Source organism: Canis lupus, chromosome 23 (genome assembly GCF_048164855.1).
Source record: "Canis lupus baileyi chromosome 23, mCanLup2.hap1, whole genome shotgun sequence".
NCBI classification, from domain to species: Eukaryota; Metazoa; Chordata; class Mammalia; order Carnivora; family Canidae; genus Canis; species Canis lupus.
The window spans coordinates 34336036-34359560 of NC_132860.1; positions in this window are offsets into that span (position 1 = coordinate 34336036).

Sequence of the window (23525 nt, forward strand, 5' to 3'; positions counted from 1 at the left end):
TTAATAAAAGAAGAAAAAATTGATAATACTTTGCTATAAGGTACATGTACTACACATGAAAAGGTGTATTGTTATTTGAAGGTAGATTAAAATTACTTAAAAGTGTATATTGGGAATTTTAATGTAAGCACTAAAAATAATACATGGGAGAGAAAATACACTTTTCTTTTTTTTAATTTTTTTAAATTTTTATTTATTTATGATAGAGAGAGAGAGATAGAGAGAGAGAGAGAGAGAGAGAGGCAGAGACACAGGCAGAGGGAGAAGCAGGCTCCATGCACCGGGAGCCCGATGTGGGATTCGATCCCGGGTCTCCAGGATCGCGCCCTGGGCCAAAGGCAGGCGCCAAACAGCTGTGCCACCCAGGGATCCTGAAAATACACTTTTTCAATTAAAAAACAGACACATCAGTGAAAAGGATGGAGAGGAACAAAAAACAAGTACAGTGAACAGAAAACAGTTATGCATATGGCAATCTAACTATAACAGTCATCACCCCCAATGGAAATAGTTTAAATATACCAATTTAAATACAGAGGTTGTCATAGGTGTTCCTGGCTGGCTCTATCAGAAGAGCATCTGACTCTTGATCTCAAAGACAGAGAGTGTCAGAGTGGATAACAAACAAACCCCCAAACTTTAAATACTGAGATAGATTAAAGGCAACGGATTAGAGAAAGATACACCATACAGACACTAATCAAAAGAAATCTTTAGTAGCTATATTAATTTCAGAAAAAGTGCACTTCCCAAAAAGTTATTAAAGAAAAAGAGGTGAATTATACAATAAAGGAGCCAATTCTCCAAGAAGATAAAACAACTCTAAACATATAGGCATCTAGCAACAGAACTTCAAGCTATATAAGAGAAAATTGATAGAATTAAAAGAAGAAATACATCTACTTTTATAGCTGAAAACTTCAATGTCCCTTTTTCAGTGATTAATAAATCAAGCAGGCCTCCAAATTATTAAGGATATAGTTGACCCGAACATCACTATCAATCAGCTTGATCTAATTTATATTTATAAAATTTTCCATCTCACAACAGCAGAATGTTGAATTCTTTTCAAACTGATATAGAACATTTACCAAGATGGATCAAATTCTGGGCCATAAAACATACATCAATTAGTTTAAAAGAAATCATACACAACATGTTCTGCCACGGTGGACTTAAAGTAGGAACCCATAAAGGATAGATAGGAAATCACCAAATATTTGGAAATGAAACAATAATACTTCCAGATAATATATGGTTTAGCGAAGTCTCAAGAAAAATGTTAAAGCATTTTTTTAATTTCTTTTAAAATAGCAACACACTTGGATGTCTGGGTGGCTCAGTCAGTTAAGCACCTGCCTTCAGCTCAGGTCATGATCCTGGGGTCCTGAGATTCAGTGCCATATCAGGCTCCCTGCTCAGGGAAAAGTCTGCTTCTCCCTCTCTCCCTCTACCACCCTCCCTGCTGGTTCTCTCTCTTTCTCTTTCTCTCTCCATCTCCCTATCACTCTCTCTCAAATACATAAATAAAAATATTTAAAAAATAAATAAAAAGTAAAATAGAAACATACTTATCAAAACTGTGGTGATGCAGCAAAAGCAGTGCTTAGGAAGAAATCTATAAGAAAAACATATGTATTTAAAAAAAGAAAGATCTAAACCCATAATTGAATCTTTATTGTTAGGAAAGAGATAAGAGTTATTTAAGCATAAAACAATTTGAAAAAAAAGAAAAGAAAGAAAATTAGAGCAGAAATTAATGATACTTAAAAACAGAAAAATCAACATGATCAAAAAATATTTATTTGAAAAGGTCATGAAATTAGTAAAATTTTATGTAGTCTAATCAATAAAAAATTACTAATAATAGAAATGAAAGAAGTCATCACTACTGACTAATGGCTTTTAAAATATTTATTAGGTAATATCACAAACAAGTTTGTGCCACATATTTGATAATTAGATGAAGTGGAGCAATATCCCGAAATATATAATTTACCTAAACTCATGCAAAGAGAAATAATAAATCATCTAAATTGACTTGTATCTATTAAATTGAACTGATAATGAAAAAAATTACAAAAATATAAGCTTATCCAATGGTAACAATAGTGAATTCTACAAAATATGGGAACAGAAAAAAATACCTTCTACCTAATTCTTTAAGACAAACATGAGCTTTATACCAAAAGCTGATAGATACAATGAAAACTGGTTGAACAGGTCAATATCTTTCATGAATAAAGATGAAAAAAATCCCCAGCAAAATATTAGAAAATCAAAACTAACAAAGGATAAAATTAATTATACACTACAACAGCATGGGGCTTATTCCTGATAAGCAAGACTGTTTCAACATTTGAAAATCAATTAATAAAATCCACTATACCAACATACTAAAGCAGAAAATCAAATGATCATATCAATTGATGGAGAAAAAAACATTTGACAAAATCCGACACTCATTCATGAAAAAAATGCTCATTCAAAACAAGGAATACAGCGGAAACTCCTCAAATGGATAAAGAATACCTCTAAAATACCTATAGTTACTATTATATTTAATGAAATTGGACATTTTCACCCTAACGTCTGTAATAAAACAGGGAAGTCCTCTCTTACCATTCCTATTCAACATTATACTAGATGTCCTAGCAAAAAGACAAAAGATATATCAATTGGAAAGAAGAAATAAAAGTGTCTTTATTTTAGATGACACAATTCTTTATGTAGAAAATGTCAAAGAAGTTTAAGCCTGACTAGAATAAGCTAGTATACCAAAGGCACAGAATATAAGATTAGTATACAAACAAGATAATTGTTTTCTTATGTATCAGCAATAAACAATTACAATTTGAAATGTAAATATATATATATATATATATATAATTTGAAATGTCACTAACAAATGTTATACTTAAATATAAATCTCACAAAGTATGAGTAATATCTATATGTAGAAAATGGATACTCATGAAAAATATCAAAGATAAGTTTAATAAATGGAGAGATATCTGTGTTCATGGATTGTAAGACTCACTAATGTTCAGATGTCAATTCTTCCCAACTTTATAGGTTCAAAACAATATCTATCAAAATTCTAGCAAGCTATTTTACAGATATTGAAAAATTGATTCTAAAATGTATATGGAAAAATCAGACCAGTACTGAAAAGAATAAAGTTGAAATACACTATCCAGTTTCAAAACTGACTTAGAGTAATTGAAACAGTGTGGTATTTGTTAAAGAATTAACCCATCAATCAAATGAAAGAAGAGAGAAATAAGTTAATAAGTCTATATCTTAATTAGTAAACCTTATACCTTTTATAAAATGCATCATAGACCTAAGCGTAAAATAAATTTTGAAAAATTTAAGTAAGAAACAGGAGAAAACCTATGTGACCTTGGGTTGATGAGCATTTAGATTTAACACTTAAAGCATGATCCATGAAAGAAAAAAGGAATGATTTGAACTTTATTAAAATTTGTAACTTCTACTCTGTAAAAGACACTGTTATAATTATGAAAAGACAAAGAGTAAACTAGAGATAAAATTTGTAATACAGGGGATCCCTGGGTGGCTCGGCGGTTTAGTGCCTGCCTTTGGCCCAGGATCCTGGAGTCCCGGGATCAAGTCCCAGGATCAAGTCCCAGGATCGAGTCCCACATCGGGCTCCCTGCATGGAGCCTGCTTCTCCCTCCGCCTGTGTCTCTGCCTCTCTCTCTCTGTCTCTCATGAATAAATAAATAAAATCTTTAAAAAAATTTTTTTAATTATAATATATCTGATAAAGGACTTGTATTTAAAATATACGAAAATAATTTTAAAAAACAATAAGAAAACAAATAGCACAATTAAAAATGGGCAAAATAATTGGACATACATTTCACCAAAGCAACTAAGCTTATGAAGATATATTCAACATTATTAAGGAAATGAAAATTAAAACAACAATAAGATGTCTATTAGAATTGCTAATTATTCTTTTATTTCTGTACAGAACATTTGTAGTATAAATGGTGCAAGTGGATTAAGGAATCTTCGATTTTGTGTTTAGTATCCAGCCACTCTAATATTCTTGTTCTCAGTAGCTTTTTCTTTACTGATTGATTCTCTTGCATTTCTTAATTATGCAATATTATAAATGAAAAGAAATTTAGTTTCCTAAATTTTATCATTCTAATTTAGTTTCCCTTTTGACTGATTCAAATTGAAAAGTGAATCTAGAATAATATTTATTGAGAACATGAGTACCATGTCTTATTTACAAGTTTGGCGGAAGTGCTACTATTATTTATTTATCATGATTCTGTTATACAATGTGAAATATACATTAAATGTACCTATAATCCTAAAAACATAGGTATGTATGTTAATACATTTAATCTAGTTTAACAATTATCCATGTATCCATATTTAAATAAAGTTTTTTTATTCAGAAAATAAGTGTACTATGGTAATACATGTAGGGTAACATGCTTTATATTATTGAATTGTCCTCAATTATTGGACTAAACCCTACTGACATTAGCTATAATTATTTCAGTGTACCATTGCATTATATTCATTATAATTTTATAATTACTTTTGTTACTTTCAGGTATATAAGAATCAACAATTCCATATATTACTCACTGCTTATGATAATACTCATGTTAGTTTTGTACTACTAGACTCATGATAATTTTGAGGATTTTGTCTGGTCACTTAGGACCCCTTCATCTGTTCTTCTCTGCTCTCTCCATTACATGGTCCACACATTTCCCTCAGTAATGTTTATTTATTCCTAACCACTACAGACTCCAGAAATGCAGCCATTCTCAGCCCATAAATCTCTCTTTTATCTAGAGCAACTACAAGACACAGTTGCTCCCGTCACGGACTTTTCAAGTGTGAGACTGAAATCCTAGAACTACAGAAGACAAGTTTCAAGCTATCCAGATGTCACTGTTGAACCCTTTTGCCTGATCTTGCAGTAAGGGGAAGCTTCTGCATGAACCCACATATAGAAATAGGGTGAATTTCATTTGTAGATGCCTGTAAACCATTCTTATTTATATATAACAGAACATACTTATTAAAAAGAATCCAATGGGGATCCCTGGGTGGCGCAGTGGTTTAGCGCCTGCCTTTGGCCCAGGGCGCGATCCTGGAGACCCAGGATCGAATCCCACGTCAGTCTCCCGGTGCATGGAGCCTGCTTCTCCCTCTGCCTATGTCTCTGCCTCTCTCTCTCTCTGTGTGACTATCATAAATAAATAAAAAAAATTAAAAAAAAAATAAAAATAAAAAGAATCCAATGAAAAATAAATAATAGAAATAGATCACTTAATACTAATGAAAAGGTTGTGTGACATGTAAAATTGCTCAAATTTACTAGAAACTATAGAAATACAAACGGAAATATTAATTTATCATTTTCCACATGGTGTAGGGAAGAGTGTGAGGGATCAAGCATTCACATGCCTTGTTGATACATGTGTAAATTAAAGCAATTTCTTGGGAATGCAAGTTCTATTATGCAGGACCAATATTTAATTTGATAGACAGTAGCATTAGTTTACAAATGTTCCTTCACCTATTGTTCTTGCATCAATATTCCTCTGTCATATGCCTTGAATTGGCCAATGATCTCTGAGCCAGCATAAAGCTCTAAATGTTCATATATGGTTAGGCAAACTCTTGCATTCTTGCTATCCACAGTGAGAACATTCCCCAAGGAAGATCCTCTCTTTCAGCCTAGTTTGCAGAGTAAGAAACAATGAAGCTATCTGAGCTCCAAACCAGTGGATTTGTAAACTCTAAAGTGGGAAATGAATAATATAAATTATAAGCCACTAAATATTTTTCTTGTTGCTCTGTGACATCATCACACCAGATGGTATGATCTGATCACTCTGATCACTCAAGTAGCCATTCTGGTTGGACAATAGTTATACTAATAACTTAATAAAGACACTGCTATAATAAAATATATCTTAATATCTTTGGAGAAAGAGGTTTTTTATGTGTTTTGTGAAAATATTATCACAATTTATTTTTAAGAAATAAGAGAAATGTCTACGCCTTTTTTATGAGTGTGATTTTGTATGTATATATATATTGGTATGTGTCTTTGCGAAGAAAACATCTTAGAAATGTATATAAGAATATAACTCCTTCTGAAGTGTTTAAATTGAGTACTAGTGTTGAAAGATGTGCATTTACTTTTTTGTACTTTTCAAAAAGATTTAAACAGGCATATATTATTTTAGTAAAATAAAGTTAAAAATAAATATGTAAGGAGTAATAAAGCATTCAGTCTAGCTCAGAATACTGCAGAGTATATTATAGTTTTAATAAACTGATTAAAAATAATTTGTAACTGTCCTAGCTGTATGTCTAAATTTTGATTTATAAAATTATTTGTTCTGAAAGAACTCAGTTGAGATCATGTCCTGATTTCCCTTCATTATAATGTAATCATACTTGACATTTATTGAATAATTAATATAAGCCAGGAAATTTGCAGAGTACTTAACATGCATTATCTTATTTAATACAATACCATTTGAAGTAGGTATATGAATAGTCATGGTTTACAGATGATTTTTAATATCAAAGTTTTTTTTCCCATGTATACTCACTAAAATTGCAAAGCAACCACTTGCCTTCAAAATCAGAGCTACTAAAGCTTGACTTAGTGACTGTATTACATGGCATTGTGGTTTATTTTTATCTTTAAACAATTAAAAATACAAAGAAAGATACAAAATAGTATGAAAAACATATGTATGACATTCACTCAGCAAGTCCATTAAGTTTCTCCCAATGTCTCAAAAAATATTTACAGCAAAAGGATCCAATCTAGTATAACACAATCCAGCCAGTTGTTTTGTATTTATTTTCTACTGTGATTAGACAGAGGTCATGCATTATGAGCTTGTGTATCACAGAAGTGATGTTGAGTCCTTCATTGCATCCTGTTGAATGGCATACATGTGGAAGTATTCCATTAAATGTGCTTTTGCCATGTTGATAAACTGTCATCATTTCATTCCTATGAGATTTTCCAATGTAAACACACTTTTGTATGCCCTTTGAAATTAATTCATATTTTGTGAGAGCACACTTTGAGACCATGTAAAATCTTGTTCCTTATTCCACATGCACCCAGTAGTTTTGTCATTATTTACCATTATGCTGTTACTATGATGACTATCAAGTAAGGGATTTTTTTAAAAGATTTTATTTATTTATTCATGAGAGACAGAGAGAGGCAAAGACACAGGCAGAGGGAGAAGCAGACTCCCCATGGAGAACCTGATACAGAACTCAATCCCAGAACCCTGGGATCACACCCTGAGCCAAAAGCAGAGGCTCAACCACTGAGCAACCCAGGTACCCCTCAAGTAAGGATTTTTTTTTTAATGAGTGTATAATTCACATAACACAAAACTATTCATTTTAAAGGGAACAATTCACTCACAAGGCTGTGAAAGAACACTTCCATCTAGTTCAGAAGATTTTTGTCACCTCAATATTTAAAAACTCCACACCCACTAGTCAGTTACTCTCCATTTTCTCCTCCTCCTAGCCATTGGCAACAACTAGTTTTTCTTTCTATGGATTTGCCTATTCCAGATATTTCACACAAATAGAATCAAACAATAATATATGACCTTCCTTTCATTTAGCATGTTTCTAAGGTGTATCTATGTTCTAACATTTATGGTACTTAATTCATTTTTATTGCTGAACAATATTCCATTGACTATATATTCCACATTTTTTTTACCCATTTGTCTGTTGGATATTTGGGTTGCTTCCTCCTTTTGGTTATTGTGAATAGTCTTGCTATGTGCATTCATGTAAAAGTATATATTTCAGTCTCTATGTTCAATTCTTTTAGGTATACAGCTAGGAGGTGAACTACTGGACCATATTTATTCTCAAGTTTTATTTTTATTTTGGGGGGAACCATTAAATTATTTTCCATAGCAGTTCCACCATTTTACAGCAATATGAGGTTTCCAATTTCTCCATATCAACACTTGTTACCATCTATCTTTTTTTATTTTAGCCATAGCAGTAAGTACATAGTGGCATCTCAGGAAAATTTTATTTTTATTTTTTTAAAGATTTACTTATTTATTCCTGAGACACAGACTGAGAGATGTGGAGGCCGAGAAAATTAAGGCCATTCCACTTTAAGTTCAGCGTTATCACAAGTACAGCCATCCCAGGCCCCTGTGAATAAGAGCTGAACTTTACCTTATTTCAGTTACAGGAAGAAAACAGCTTACAGCTTAACGTCCTAGAAAGCCCCATATTAGAATAAAAACAGAGCCCAAGCCAAGGGCAGGAAGCCTCTATTAGAATGAGAACAGAGCCCAAGCCAGGGGCAGGAAGCCCCTATTAGAATAAGAATAGAGCTCAATGCCCTTGAAGGCCCCATATCAAAATGTAAACAGAACTTGAGGAATTCCTCCAGCCCTTCTGGAGGTCCCTGAGACCAGCCCTTAAAACTAAGCTGAAACCCACCTTGGTGTCCAAGTCCCTGGTCCGCTGTGTCGGGTATACTTGGACCCAAGCTCGAGCTTATAAATAAACCCTCGTGTGTTTGCATCGGTGTCAGCTCCTTGGTGGTTTCTCGGATTCGCAATCTTGGGCACAATAAGAGAGAGAAGCAGAGACACAGGCAGAGGGAGAAGCATGCTCCTTGCAGTCTCCTTGCAGGGAGCCCTATATGGGACTCAATCCTGGGATCATGTCCTGAACAGAAAGCAGGTGCCCAACTGCTTAGCCATCCAGGCATCCATAATTTTAATTTGCATTTTACTAATGACCAATAATATTGAATGTATCTTCGTAGTGCTTGTTAGTAATTTCTCTGTCTTCCTTGAGAAATGTCTATCAAAGTCCTTTACAATTAAAGAATTTTTTCAAATTCAGTTATTTTTACCTTTCTGTTATTGAATTGTAAGCATTGCTTATATATTCTAGAATACATAATCTAGAATATATCTTACCAGATATATGCTTTACAAATACTGTCTCCCGCTCTATAGGTTGTGTTCTAACTTTCTTTCCCACATTCTAGCATCTTCTCTTTCTTCCTTATTAATACTGATTAGCTGCTGACTGTCTTAGTTATTATCACAATCTTCTGGTGATTATTGTTGACATGAGAAATTTTTAAATTATATTTACCAAGACATAGATAATAACATTTTGAATCTTATCTAAGTATGGGTGATATTACATCAGAGTCCATATTAGATTGTTAAATAGAATGTTTTATGTAGTCTTTCTTCTTTTGAGAAAATTGTACAGCATAAATACAGAATATAATTCTATGGCAGAAAAGCCAGATTGTGGGGTTTGTTTTGTTTTGTTTTAATCCCAGTTAAGTTAACATACAATGCTGAGTTAGTTTCAGGTATACAATAAGGAACCTTGACTTTAATGTACATAATAATAGCGATGCTGATGAGGTAGTAGAGGGCTAGCTTAGGACAAAGAACAAGCTGACATTCTGCATCCCACCCCCCATATGTGTGACATTTCTCAGACACTCCTGGTTATGCTAAAACTAAGGAAAGAAAAATCAAATAGCTAACTTACAGAGATCATAATCCTGAAAGACAAAAGTCTCCCTCAGTTTACAAATATCTTAGTAATTTACAGGAATAAAGCATTTTTTATCAATAATCTAGCTTCCAGAAGGAAATGTAGATACAATTAAATGTCCTTAGAACCTGCAGCCCATTGACAGATACTTGAAGACAGTAGAGTATAATATTACTCCGGGAAGCTCCCAACTATCTTATGGTTAATGCCTTGCTGAAGGAAAAACAACCTTAACTTGACAATGGCAGGGCCTCCATTATTCTGTGAGTCTTCTTTAACATATGAAAATCCTTTTGAAACTTCCTCTTTCCCTACTTCTGCCAACTCTCAAGTGTATAATCAGTTACCCCTCACAACCCTGGTGCAGCAGCTCTTCCTGCCCATAGGCCCTGTCCCTGTGCTTTAATAAAACCACTGCTTTGCACCAAAGATGTCTCAAGAATTCTTTCTAGGTTGTCAGCTCCAGACCTCACCCCACCAAACCTCACCTACATTCCAAAACTACATCAATGTGATGAAGTATTCATGCAGCAAGGCACTCAGAAAGGCACTAACCCAGCACTAGAGAGAAAACACTGAAGAACTATATTGCTCTTCTAGAAGGTTATGTGTGAAATTGATGCTCCAAATACCAGGAAGAGTGGGATGCTGGAGAAAGAACAATCTAGACAGGTGCTCTTGTAATGTTTTTTATCTGTCTAGATTGTTCAAAAGGATTGTTCAAGAGTGTGCATAGAAGATGAAGGAGCAGGACATACCTAGTGGGTACCAACAGTGGAAGACTGTATGATATACAAAGCAATTTGGGGTTATCTTCAAGGCAGTGGAGAAACACTGAGTAACTTGAAGCAAAAGAGTGAAATCATCCAATTTACATATTGAAGATTGCTCACAGTGTGGAGGATGCATTAGAAGGGCATGAGATTAAAGGCAAGAAGTTAATGCAGTTCTACAGATACAATAGAGTCAATCACAGTACATCAGAGTGGCATATTTTTTAAACTTACACTGCATTTTATACAAATTCGTGGCATGGGGAAATATAAATTGTGCTTTCTAAAAATGTGACATTTTTAACAAATGACTTACACATCCAAATAAATCCTTCTAAGTAGTAATCCATAAAAATATGTACTTATTTTAAGAGCACTATCACCCCTCAAAAACTATTTGAATCTCTTCCTTTAAACTTGCCATCAGAGCTAGTTTATATCATACTAAAAATGTTTTCTGCTTTATAAATTGTTTTTAAGTTGTTACTAGCTGATAATTGCACAAAATGTCATTGCCTTAATCTGACATTTTGTTTACAAATATCCTTTACCCTTCCCTAAATTGAATGAAAGGAATTGGGCACTTTTAGAAAACAAAAGAAATATATACAGCTTAAAGTGTCACAGGCCTTGTAAGTGCTTTATAAATAAAGGTTCCCTTTTATAAAGAACATGTATTCTTTTTCTGACTGCATGTTTTCCACCTCCCTCTCCTCATTCAATTTACTTGGCTGAAAACTTATAGGTATTTTAATTTCTTATTTCTAATACCTATTGAACCTCAGCTTGTCTCCTAGTAAAAGAGTAATTAAATCTAACTTAGAGGTGCCTGGGTGGCTCAGTTGGTTAAGCATCTGATTTTCTATTTTGGCTCATGTCATGATCTCAGGGTTCCGAGATCCAGGCCCATGGCAGGTTCCACGCTCAGCAGGGAGTCTAAGTTCCCTTTCCCTCTGCCCATCTACCTATACACATGTGCATGAATTATCACTCACTGACTGTCTTGATCTCTCTCTAAAATAAATTTAAAAATCTTTAAGTGGAATGTATAGGTTTGCTTTGAAGGTTCACATGAGGAGTCAAGACAATGTATACTAGATATTTAGCTTTGGGTCATTTTAAAAAGCGTTTTTAAAAAAGACATTATTTAACCCAGTGGGAGTCACAAATAATTTGATTTAATTACTCAGGTTTCTGGATGACCCAGGTTGGTAATATAAAGAAAAAAGGGCATAGAAAATGTATATTATAATATTAGTATTATCCTAAACAGAACTTTATATTTGGGTGGTTCACTCATGACAGTTTGGCAGGATCTTCAGGTCTTTATTATGGGCATCCTCATTATTTTACTACTGTTTACTTTGGATGAAATATGTAAATGTTAGAATTTGAGATAATGTACCTTTTTAACTGAAGTATAGTTGATACACGATGCTACATTAGTTTCAGGTTTACAGCATCTCGATTCCACAAATCTATACCTTATGCTATGCACATATGTATATCTGGCATGGAGACAATTTATCTTTAAGTAGTTACTACATCCATACTAAAGAAGATTTCCTTCCAGAGATTATACTAAGATATAGATTAAAACATACTTTTATTATGTCAGCTTATTTCATACAAACTTTTTTGGTTTTAGCTTCTACTTGATGAAAGATTTGTCTTCACAGAATGTGTTAGAAATATCCGGTGGGGTATGCTGAGCATTTGTCTATCTTCGTGAACTCTCCCATTACCCTATGCTCTCATCCCCTTTTCAACTGAGTCCACTATTTATTCTTAACAGCTGTGGTTTGTTCCACAAACACTTACCTAATTCTCAGAACAACTTTAACTCAAGTATACTTTTTTCCTTTATTACAAGTACTTCCTAAACTAAATATATTCAATTCATATTGAAGTTACTTCAATATATTCTGTTCATGGAACTAGGGAAACTTCAGATAAGAAAGGTTATGAGACAGACATGAAATTTAATTGTTAACTTAGAGATATCAAGAGGTGGAGGCTTCTACATTTTACAAGAATGTCCCTTCAAATTTTGCATAGCTTCAATGTTAGAAATTATATTTATATTTAATGTAAAGTTTCCTTCTCTGATTTCCAGCTAATAATCCATACCTTACGTTATATTTTACAAGGTTCTGAAAATACTGAAATATACAGATTTATTTTCAATCTTCAAACATTATACAAACTTGAAAAAGAAAATGACAAGTTTATAAGGATAGTGGGTATCATGAAAGAAAAGTAACAGAATGTTACTGGAACATACAACTAATATACTTCATTTAGTTCGAGCTAACTGAAATAATTTGCTTACTATTATGCCCCCATCACTGGTTTAAAGATTAAAGAGTGGTTATCTTATTCGTTACTATATTTCTAGGATGAGGATAAAATCTGATTTATAGCTACATATGTTTTCTTTTAGTTTTTCCGCTGTTCTATTCTGTCTTGATCTTTGAATAACTTTTATTAATAATGTCATTCAGTTTTGTATTATTTGCAAACGTATCAAGTTTTTTATAAAACAAAAACAATGAATGGTACCAATTTAACTCAAGGAACTTTTTTATCATATAATATTAGGTATTCTATATACATAATACTATACTTAATAAAAACTAGAATTGAATGGGCTGTAAGTGAAGTTTTAGTATCATGTTCCTAAGAGATGGTTTCTTATGATGCATGTATTTGCTCTCAGCGAAGGAAGTCAGTCACTTTAGTTGATTTCCCTTGTCAAAATCTTTATTTTTCCCTTGTCAAAATCTAATTCAGTTTGCAAAATGAGCTAAATAACATGCAAAAGTCCTGTAGATAGAAAAAGAGTTTTATATAATTATGAAGATAACAACCCTAAACTTTCGCATCAAAAAATAAATAAAATAATAAAAAATAAACTTTTGCATTTGATTAGTACATATTTGAAGTGCACATGGCATATCAGCCATTGTACTAGATTCCCAGAAATATAGATTAAGACAGGACTCCCATACCTAATATAGAGTCTTCAAAGGTATGTAGAGTCACAAGTTTAAAAAAAAAAAAGTAAAACAGGCTAAGCACTGTAAAGTAGTCACAAAATACTACAAGTACAAAGGTAAGAGTAATTTCCCTTGGTTAATCTGAATTCTTCTGATATCTTGGTTGAATTCTTTGATCTCAAATTCTTATGCAAAGCATCTATCATACACACTGAAAGGTGAAAAAGAATTTTAAGTGTAGAGCTTGATTTTTTACCAATAGTACATGCTTGTGTAAATACTATCATATTTGTAGTTTATATTCTACAACTCCCACTTTCTCCCCAAATAAAATAGATAAGAACAGATTAATTCTGCCTATTTTTGAACTTTGTATAAATTGAATCATATATATATTTTTTTAAATTTATTTTTTATTGGTGTTCAATTTACTAACATACAGAATAACCCCCAGTGCCCGTCACCCATTCACTCCCACCCCCCGCCCTCCTCCCCTTCTACCACCCCTAGTTCGTTTCCCAGAGTTAGCAGTCTTTACGTTCTGTCTCCCTTTCTGATATTTCCCACACATTTCTTCCCCCTTCCCTTATATTCCCTTTCACTATTATTTATATTCCCCAAATGAATGAGAACATATAATGTTTGTCCTTCTCCGACTGGCTTATTTCACTCAGCATAATACCCTCCAGTTCCATCCACGTTGAAGCAAATTAAATTGAATCATATATTAACGATTGTTTTTTATTTTTTGTTTTTAAAATACTCAAAGTGGGATTCATCCACATCTCTGCATTTACTAGTGGTTTACTTTTTTTTTTATATAGGATTCCGTTTACTTATTCAGTTTATTGCTCATTTTATTATTCAAGAATATATGGGTTATTTTAAATTTGAGACTAATTATTATTCTAAATTAACATGTTATGGGCTAAATGTTTTTGTACCTCCAAAATTCATATGTTGAAACCCTACCCCATGTTAAATAGTTTTAGGGGATAGGGTCTTTGGGAGATAATTAAAATTAGATGAAGTCATGGACTAGAGCCCATATGAATAAATGGGAAGTGGCCATATAAGAGTCATAATATAGTTTGCTTCTTCTCTCTGCCTTTTCCACCATGTGGAGATGCAATGAGAAGTCTAGAACCAGGAATAGCACCTTCACCAGGACCCAGCCATGCTGGCACCTTGATCTCAGATTTCTTGCTTCCATAATTATGAGAAATTAATTTCTCTCATTTATTAGTCACCCAGTCTATGGTATATTGTTAAGGTAGCTTGAACCAAGATGATCTAGTCAAGGTTACTATCTTATTCATGACTTCCAGGGAACATGGCAGAGTAAGAGGATCCCAAGCCAACCTTGTCCCAGGGATACGACTAGTCAATACTCACAGCAGTGTAAATAACTCAGAAAATGACCCAAAGACTGGCAGAATGAACTCTCCATAGCTAAATGCAGAGAGTAAGCCACACTGAAGAGAACAGAAAGGGTAGAGACCAGATCAGGAGCCACGTGGACCTTGGAAAGGGGGTATGTTACAGTGCAAAGAGAGGAAGGAAACAGAATTTCATACCAGAGAGCCCAAAGCATAAAGATGAATCCCCAAAACATTTACCTTTGAAAACCCAAAGGGCCAAAATCTCACAATCATTGGGATTTAAAACCCGGAACCTTAAAAATCAGCAGGCTTGGCAATGGGAGGTCTAGTAAGATGAGAGGAAATTGAGTTCCTACCCACTGAGTGGACACAGCACAGAAGTAGCAATTTGAAAAATACTTAGAGTATATGGGAGAGAGATTTGTTTACTAATCTCAGAACATGTGCTGGAGAAACAGGGATCATTGGAGGATTTCACCAGGAACAAAGGAGCTGACTGGTGCCATTCCTTTCCCCTGTCCCCATTCCAGACAAATGACCACCAGCAGGAACCAAATAATATTTACTATGTTTCTTCATAACGGCATGCCCCCCATACATGTAGCCTGTGGACACACCCCCCTCCAGCCAGACTTCTGTTCCAATTCTTTTCCCTCAGGAGACCTGTGTCTGGCTCCATGCTCAGTAAGAAGTCTACTTGAAATTCTCTCCCTCTCCCTCTTTGTCTGCCCCTCCCCACATTGACACTGTACAAATATTTTTTTAAAAAAAGATTTTTATAAAAAGCACAAGGGGCACCTGGGGGGCTCAGTCAGTTAAGCATCTCCCTTCAGCTCAGGTCATGATCCTAGGGTCCTGTGATCAAGCCCCACATTGAGCTCCCTGCTCAGTAGGGAGTCTGCTTTTCCCTCTGCCTACTCCACTTCATGTTCTTTCTCTCTTACTCTCATTCTCTCTCTCTCAAATAAATAAATAAAATCTTTAACAACAACAACAAGAAGCCAAAAACAGTCCCAGTTATGCAAACTAAAGAGAAAAGAATCCAAATATATCACTAAGGAAAGCCAACTAACCATAAGAGAGGAAAGTAAGAAAGCAACAGAGAAGAACTTAAAAAACAACAACAACAAAAAACCCATAAAACAGTAACAAAATGGCAATAATTAGAAATTATAAAATTATAATTAAATACCTAAATAATTACTTTGAATGTAAATGGACTGAATACTCCAATTAAAAGACATAGGGTAACAGAACAGATGAAAACACAAGACCCATTTATATACTGCCTACAAGAGACTCATTGTAGACCCAAAGATACATGCAGATTGAAAGTGAAAGGATGGAGAAGCTTTCATGGAAATGGGATGGGGAGAAAAAAGCTAGGATAGTAATACATATATCAGACAAAATAAACTTTAAAGATTATAATGAGACAAAGAAAGATGTTATGTAATTATGATGGAGATAATCCAACAAGAAAAAATATTTGTAAATAGTTATGCACCCAATATGAGAGCACTCAAATACATAAAACAGTTAATAACAAACATAGAGGAATCAACCAATAATAATACAATAACATAAGAGACTTTAACACCTCACTTACATCAATGGACAGATCACCTAAACAGAAGATCAACAAGAAAACAGTAGCTTTGAATGATACCCTGGACCAGAGAGATTTAGCAGACATATTCAGGACATTCCATCCTAAAACAGCAGAGTACACATTTTCTTCAAGTGCTCATAGAAGATTCTCCAGAATAGATTATATCAGGCCATAAAACAAGTCTCAACAAATTCAAATAGATCGAAGTCATACTATCTTTTCTGACCACAATGCTATGAAACTAGAATTAGAAATCAACCACAGGAAAAAATCTGGAAAGAGCAAAAATACATGGAGGTTAAATAACATGCTACTAAAGAATGAAGGGGTCAACTGAGAAACCAAAGAAGAAATAAAATATTACATGAAAAGAAATGAAAATGAAAACATGATGGTCCAAAATATTTGGGATGTAGCAATACAAAAGTGGAAGTAACACAATCCCAGATTTTAAGTTACAGTACAAAATTGTATTAATGAAAACAGTATGGTACTGGCACAAAAATAGGCACATAAATAAATGGAACAGAAGAGAGAGCCCAAAAATAAACCCACAACTAAATGGTCAATTAACATTTGACAAAGAAGGCAAGAATGTACAGTGGGAAAAAGTCTCTTCAGCAAATGGCACTGGGAAAACTGGACAACTATATACAAACGCATGAAACTGGGCCACTCTCTCACACCATACACAAAAATAAACTTAAATGGATTAAGGACCTCTGAGATCCAGTCCCACAACAGGCTCCCCACAGGGAGCCTGCTTCTCGCTCTGCCTATGTCTCTGCCTCTCTTGCGTGTCTCTCATGAATACATAGATAAAAAATCTTTTAAAAAATGGATTAAGAACCTAATGTAAGACCTCGAACTATAAAAATCCTTGAGGAGAGCAGAGAAAGTAATTTCTGTGACATTGGCCATAGCAAAATTTTTCTAGATATGTCTCTTGAGGCAAAACAAAAATAAACTGTTGGGACTACGTTAAAATAAAAAGCTTCTGTACAGCAAAAAAAATAATCAACAATATGAAAAGACAACCTACTACATGGGAAAAGTTATTTGCAAACAACATCTCTGATAAAGGTTTAGTATCCAAAATACATAAAGAATTCATACAACTCAACACCAACAAAAAAGAATAATCTCATTAAAAACAGGTAGAATAATGGATATTGAATTTTATCTGCACATATTGAAATGAATTTTTTTCTCTTGTTAATTTAATAAACAACATCAACTTATTTTTGATATTAAAGCAAATTTGTATTCTTCAATAATTACAAAAAGATTAACAGAGCTGGATTTTATGGTTTGGTAATATATTATGATTTTAGTTCCCATGCTTATGAGAGATAATAGTCTCCCATTTTTATTTCTTATAGTGCTCTCATCAGGCTATTATTTCAAATTTATTTGGCTTTATAAAATATATGTTCTCTTTCTCTATTAAGATATAGCTTAATATATGTGCTATCTTTCTCAAATGTTTGGTAGAATTCACTGATAAAACAATTTGGATGTGGGGGTCCTTTGTGGGAAGATTAAAAATCAGGGGATCCCTGGGTGGCTCAGGGGTTTAGTGCCTGCTTTTGGCCCATGGCTTTTGGCCCGACATGGCCCAGTCCCATGTCGGGCTCCCGGTGCATGGAGCCTGCTTCTCCCTCTGCCTGTCTCTCTCTCTCTCTCTCTCTCTAAGTTTACATGAATAAATAAATAAAATCTTGGGAATCCTGGGTGGTGCAGCAGTTTAGAGCCTGCCTTTGGCCCAGGGCGGGATCCTGGAGACCCGGGCTCCTGGTGCATGGAGCCTACTTCTCCCTCTGCCTGTGTCTCTGCCTCTCTCTCTCTCTCTCTCTCTCTCTCTCTGTGACTATCATAAATAAATAAAAATTAAAAAAAATAAAAAATAAAAAATAAATAAAATCTTTAAAAAAATAAATAAAAGTCACAAATTCTATAGCTTTAATAGATTCAGAATAAATCGGATTTTCTATTTCTTCATGCATTTACTTAGTGAATTATAATTTTCTTAAAATTTTATTATTTTATGTAAATTTTAAAAATTATTCATAATATTCTTCTATTATATTTAATACCTGTAGGACATGTGGTGATTGTCCTTTTTTTTTTTTCCTGATAATGGCAATTTGTATGTATTTAATCTCTCTTTCATTTGGTCATTCTTTCTAGGCTATATCTAACTTACTAATCTTTTTAAGTAATCAACTTTGTCTTTACTGATCATCATTATTTTACATTTATTATTCCATTAATTTCTGTTCTTTGTTATTTTATTAAATTTGGTTTCAGTTTATTTTGATGGTTTTAAAAAGTGATGTGAATGCTTACAAAGTACGTAGTTCTTCTGTTCTAATATGATCATTAAAGACATACATTTCTAAGCTCAGATCTAGTTGCCTCCACAAGTTCAAATTTTCCTTTACATATTTTTCCTTAACTAATGAATTATTTGAAAGTGCTTTATCAAACAATTTGAGATTTTTTTTAAAGATTTTATTTATTTATTCATGAGAGACACAGGGAGAGAGAGAAGCAGAGACACAGGCAGAGGGAGAAGCAGGCTCCATGCAGGGAGCCTGACGTGGGACTCGACCCCGGGTCTCCAGGATCATGCCCTGGGCTGAAGGCAGGCACTAAACTGCTGAGCCACCCAGACTGCCCACAATTTGAGATTTTATATTAATCTCTCTGCTATTGATGTCTAGGTTATTTTCACTTTGGACAGAAAACATTTTACTTGATTTTAATCTGAAATTAAGATTTTCTTTGTGGCATGGCATAGAACCAGTTTTGGTAACTGTCATTTATACTTAAACAGGATGTAATTCTTCAGTTTGTTGGATGTAGTGTTCTATATATGCAATTAACTGAAGTTGGTAAATTATATTGTTTAGATCTTACTCTTACTGACCTTTCGTTTGCTTGTGTTATCCATTGATTTCAGAACAGTGTTAACATCCCCCACGTGATTACAGATTTGTTCATATATCTTTATGTTAGACTGTTTTGTCTTGAATATCTTGTAGCTATGAACTTAATTGTTATATTTTCTTTATTTTTAAGACGATCTTTTATTATTGTAAAAGCTCTTATCTCTAGTAATGCTTATTACTTAAAAGTTTACTTTTTCTGTAACACATGCAGCAATTTTTTGAAAATTTCTTTCACGTTTTTTTCTTTAATCTTTTTCTAGCCTTATATTAAAAATATATCATGTGTATGATGAATATGGTTTGTCGGTTTAAAACTTAATCTGTTGTTTTAAGATTTATTTATTTATTTGAGAGAGAGAACATCAACAGGCAGAGGGAGAGAGAGAATTCTCAAGCAAACTCCACACTGAGTGGAGAGCCCAACATGGGAGCTCTATCCCAGGACCCCAAGATCAGGACCTGAGCCAAAATCAAGAGTTGGATGCTTAACTGGACTCAGTTTCCAACTCTTGGTTTTGGCCCAGATCCTAATCTTTTGCATCATGAATTGAGCCCTGCATTGGGCTCCATGCTCAGCAAGAGTCTATTTGGGTGTTTTCTTCTGCCCCTTCCCCTGCTCACACTCTCTCTCTCAAATAAATAAATATTTAAAAAATAATTAGTCTTATAATCTTGTTTTTAAATTATATTTATTTAAATTTAATATAATATCTGATATATTTGGATATACTACTCTACTACCATTTGTTTTATATTTACACGATATCTTTTATGTTGTTTCTTTCTCCTTTCAGCTTTATTCTTTTTAATATTTATCCTATTAACTTTATTGTTGTATTATTCAACTATTAATTTAGCTCTTATTCTGAAGTTTAGAGCATGTCTCCTTGACTTGTTAAATTCTAATATAAATTAATAATTTTATCATTTTCTAGGAACTCCAAAGATTTTAGAGTATTCAATATTTTAGTTAGAAAAAATTCCACTTAAATATATTCCAGTTATTTTTTTACCTGGCCTTTCCTGTTTACTGTTAAATGTATTCACTTACTTAATTTATTTTTATTTTAAATAATAAAATTTCTATTTAACTCTTTTTTATATTTTTTAGAGTTTACCTGAAATTACTCATCCTGAAATTTTTCTAAAGCATTTATTTTTCAGAACACATCTATGTATCTACCTCAATTCTTCTATACTAAAAATAAACACTCATTCAATTTGTCATCACCTAAATAATGCTTAGAATTTTCCCATATCTGGGCAGGGAGTATGTTTTTATACTCTCTATTACTGAAATCTTGCCTGTCTTTCAAATTGCAGGTCAAATGTGGGTTCTTGTCAGGAGAAAATGGTATCTCTAATCACAACACTTGATAGCAAATGTGTGGGTTTTACATAGCAAGTGATTTTTCTAATTCTTTGTGGACACCAACTGGATATTCTACAACTGAATCTAATTCTGATACTTACTATTCAGAGTTAGCACAGACCCTACAGGTTAAGAGCTCAATTTCACCAGACTATGCCCAACTTCAGATGCAAATCAGAAGTACTTGGTCTCCAAACTACCTGAACTTCTATCTAACTTGGTTCTAAATCAAAGGTTACCAAAACCCCCTCCTCAATTTCAACACTTTGGTATAATGGCTCACAGAACTCAGGATAACATTTTACTTATGTTCACTGATTTATTATGAAGGATACAGATAAATTACCAGATAAAGAGGAGGTGAGGTGCACCATTTTCCCAGTTGGTTGCTCATCAATCCAAAAGCTCTCCAGACCCCATTGCTAAGGGATTTTTATAGAAGTTTCATCAGATAGGCATGATTGATTATTAATTTAGTCTCCAGAGCATAGATAGGTGAGTCTAAAGGTTTCAAGTTTCTAATGATGACTTGGTATTTCTAGTGACCAGAATACATCTAAGAGCCTACCAAGAGTTGCCTCATTAGAATAAAAGACATTCCTATTAGCCAGGAAATTACAAAGGATTCAGGAGCTCTCCATAAGATACTACTATCAGTGTCATCATTCAGGAAATTACAAGGGTTTAGGAACTTTTGTCAGGAACCTAAGGCAGAAACCAAATATGTTTATTTCTTAAATCATGTTTAGATACATTTGTCTTGATCTAAATACTATATCCAATTATGCAAGATTTTTCCTATTATTTATTTACAAATGTTATATATCATATTGTGTGTATGTGTGTGTGTATGTCCTCTTGTTCATATCAAAAGCTTTGTAAAGACTGGTCAAGCTCATACTCTTTGGTGTCCCACACCAGCATGTAGCACAGTGTCTTAATTATAATAACTTTACAACAAATATAAGCTATACATAGATATCATAGTCTAGTGTAAAGAATTTGAAATTAAAATGGTATAAAATACTGGATTCAAATCTGAATTATTCTACTTACTACCTGTGTGATACTGAATGATTTATATGGAACTCAGTTTCTCATACACAATTTTAGAATATTATTAATAGTATGGTCTATGGTGCAAAGTCTTGAGACTAATTGGAAAAAAGTCTACAAAACACCCCTGCCAATATAAAAATAAACATTCATAATAGTCTTTTTTTATGGAACTATGCTTATGTAGTCAAATTGTTAAGTATTTGTGAAAAAAACCTTATAGATTAAGTTTTGGTGATTCTACTCAAAGGTTAGGCTGCTTAATAGTATGCTAATGAAGCAACCCAAATAAAAAATTATTGAAAATAAAATATAGGTTTTAACATTTTAAATTTTGATAAAATTGATCCTGTATGAAAGGATAACAGCAGGATGCACAGTAAAATAGATCTACAACTTTCAGTAGTTTGACTAGATGATAACTTTTCTGAGGAATGAAGAACAGACCTCATTATATCCTACAGCTCTGCCTCACTTTCCAACCAAATGTCTTTACTGGAACTGTACAAAATATTTCATGTAGAAAATAGGCACAGAAGTACTGGTTTGGCTATTTATTTCTTGGCTGAAATATTTCTGACATTATTTTCTCACTCTCTATAATTTGAAAAAAATAATTTTATATTAATTTTTTGGCTGGCATTTTTTTTCTGCTACTAAAGATTTTGAAAAACAATAGTAATCATGGACAATTGCTGACCATGATTACAAATTCATCTGGAATATTTTATAAGATTCTTTGTAGAAGCCTCTTTGCCCTGACTCTTGGTGGCCTGAACTTTGTCAATGGCTTTTTTGTCTTTCCTTGAGGACAGGTACTATGTCCTAGCACAAGGTCAGCCCTGAAAAAGAGATCAGAATAAATATTGTTGATACAAAAATAAATAAACAAGTGAATAAATGAGTGATAGGTCCCTATTTAGAAAAAGTCATTATTTAGTAAGTAAATATTGGATTTCTTCTGCTTTATTTAAGAGAAAATGATATTAAATTAACAATGTATGTACAATGTCTTATATGCTACAAAAAGCACTTCTGTCACTTATCTAATGTAAGCCTCTGAGGAACTCTGTGAAATAGATATTGCTATTATTTAGACTAACAAACAAATGACAAAAATGTGGCAAAGAGATTTAACTAATTTGATCAAGTTTGTGGGTGGTAGAGGGATTGGTCTGCAAACTAGGTCCCTTGTAGTACTTTCCTAAACCAGCCATTATAACATTACCTGAATGAAGTCTTCCTTCCCATACTATTTCCAGCTATTTCCAGGCTGACTCAGTGGAACTATGTCCCATATTATCTGATTTCTCCCTTTCTGACCTCATAGACTTTACAGATCTATACCATTTAAATTCATGCCTGAGTATGTTTCATTACACATGGTCTTCTATGATCAAGTTACAATTTCTTCACAATAAAAACTGAGATGATTAGTTTACTGCAAAGAAGAAAACACTTAATATGCACATGCAAACATTTAATGAAATGAAATTCAACATCAGGAGTATAGAAATACCATTTAATCAAGTTAGTGAAGAGGAGTTGACAGTGCTTTGAACAGAATTCATTGGTATTCTAAATAAAACTGATTTTGAGATTTGTTTCAGCCAGGAATATTGCCGGACAAGTGCTCATTTTTGAGGTCCCTATCTTTATAATCTTTAGTATAATGTAGTGCCAAAGGATTTTGGGCTTTCATTCTGCATTTTTAAATTTTTACTACCCATGATATTCTGAATATCAAGGAAGAACATAGCCA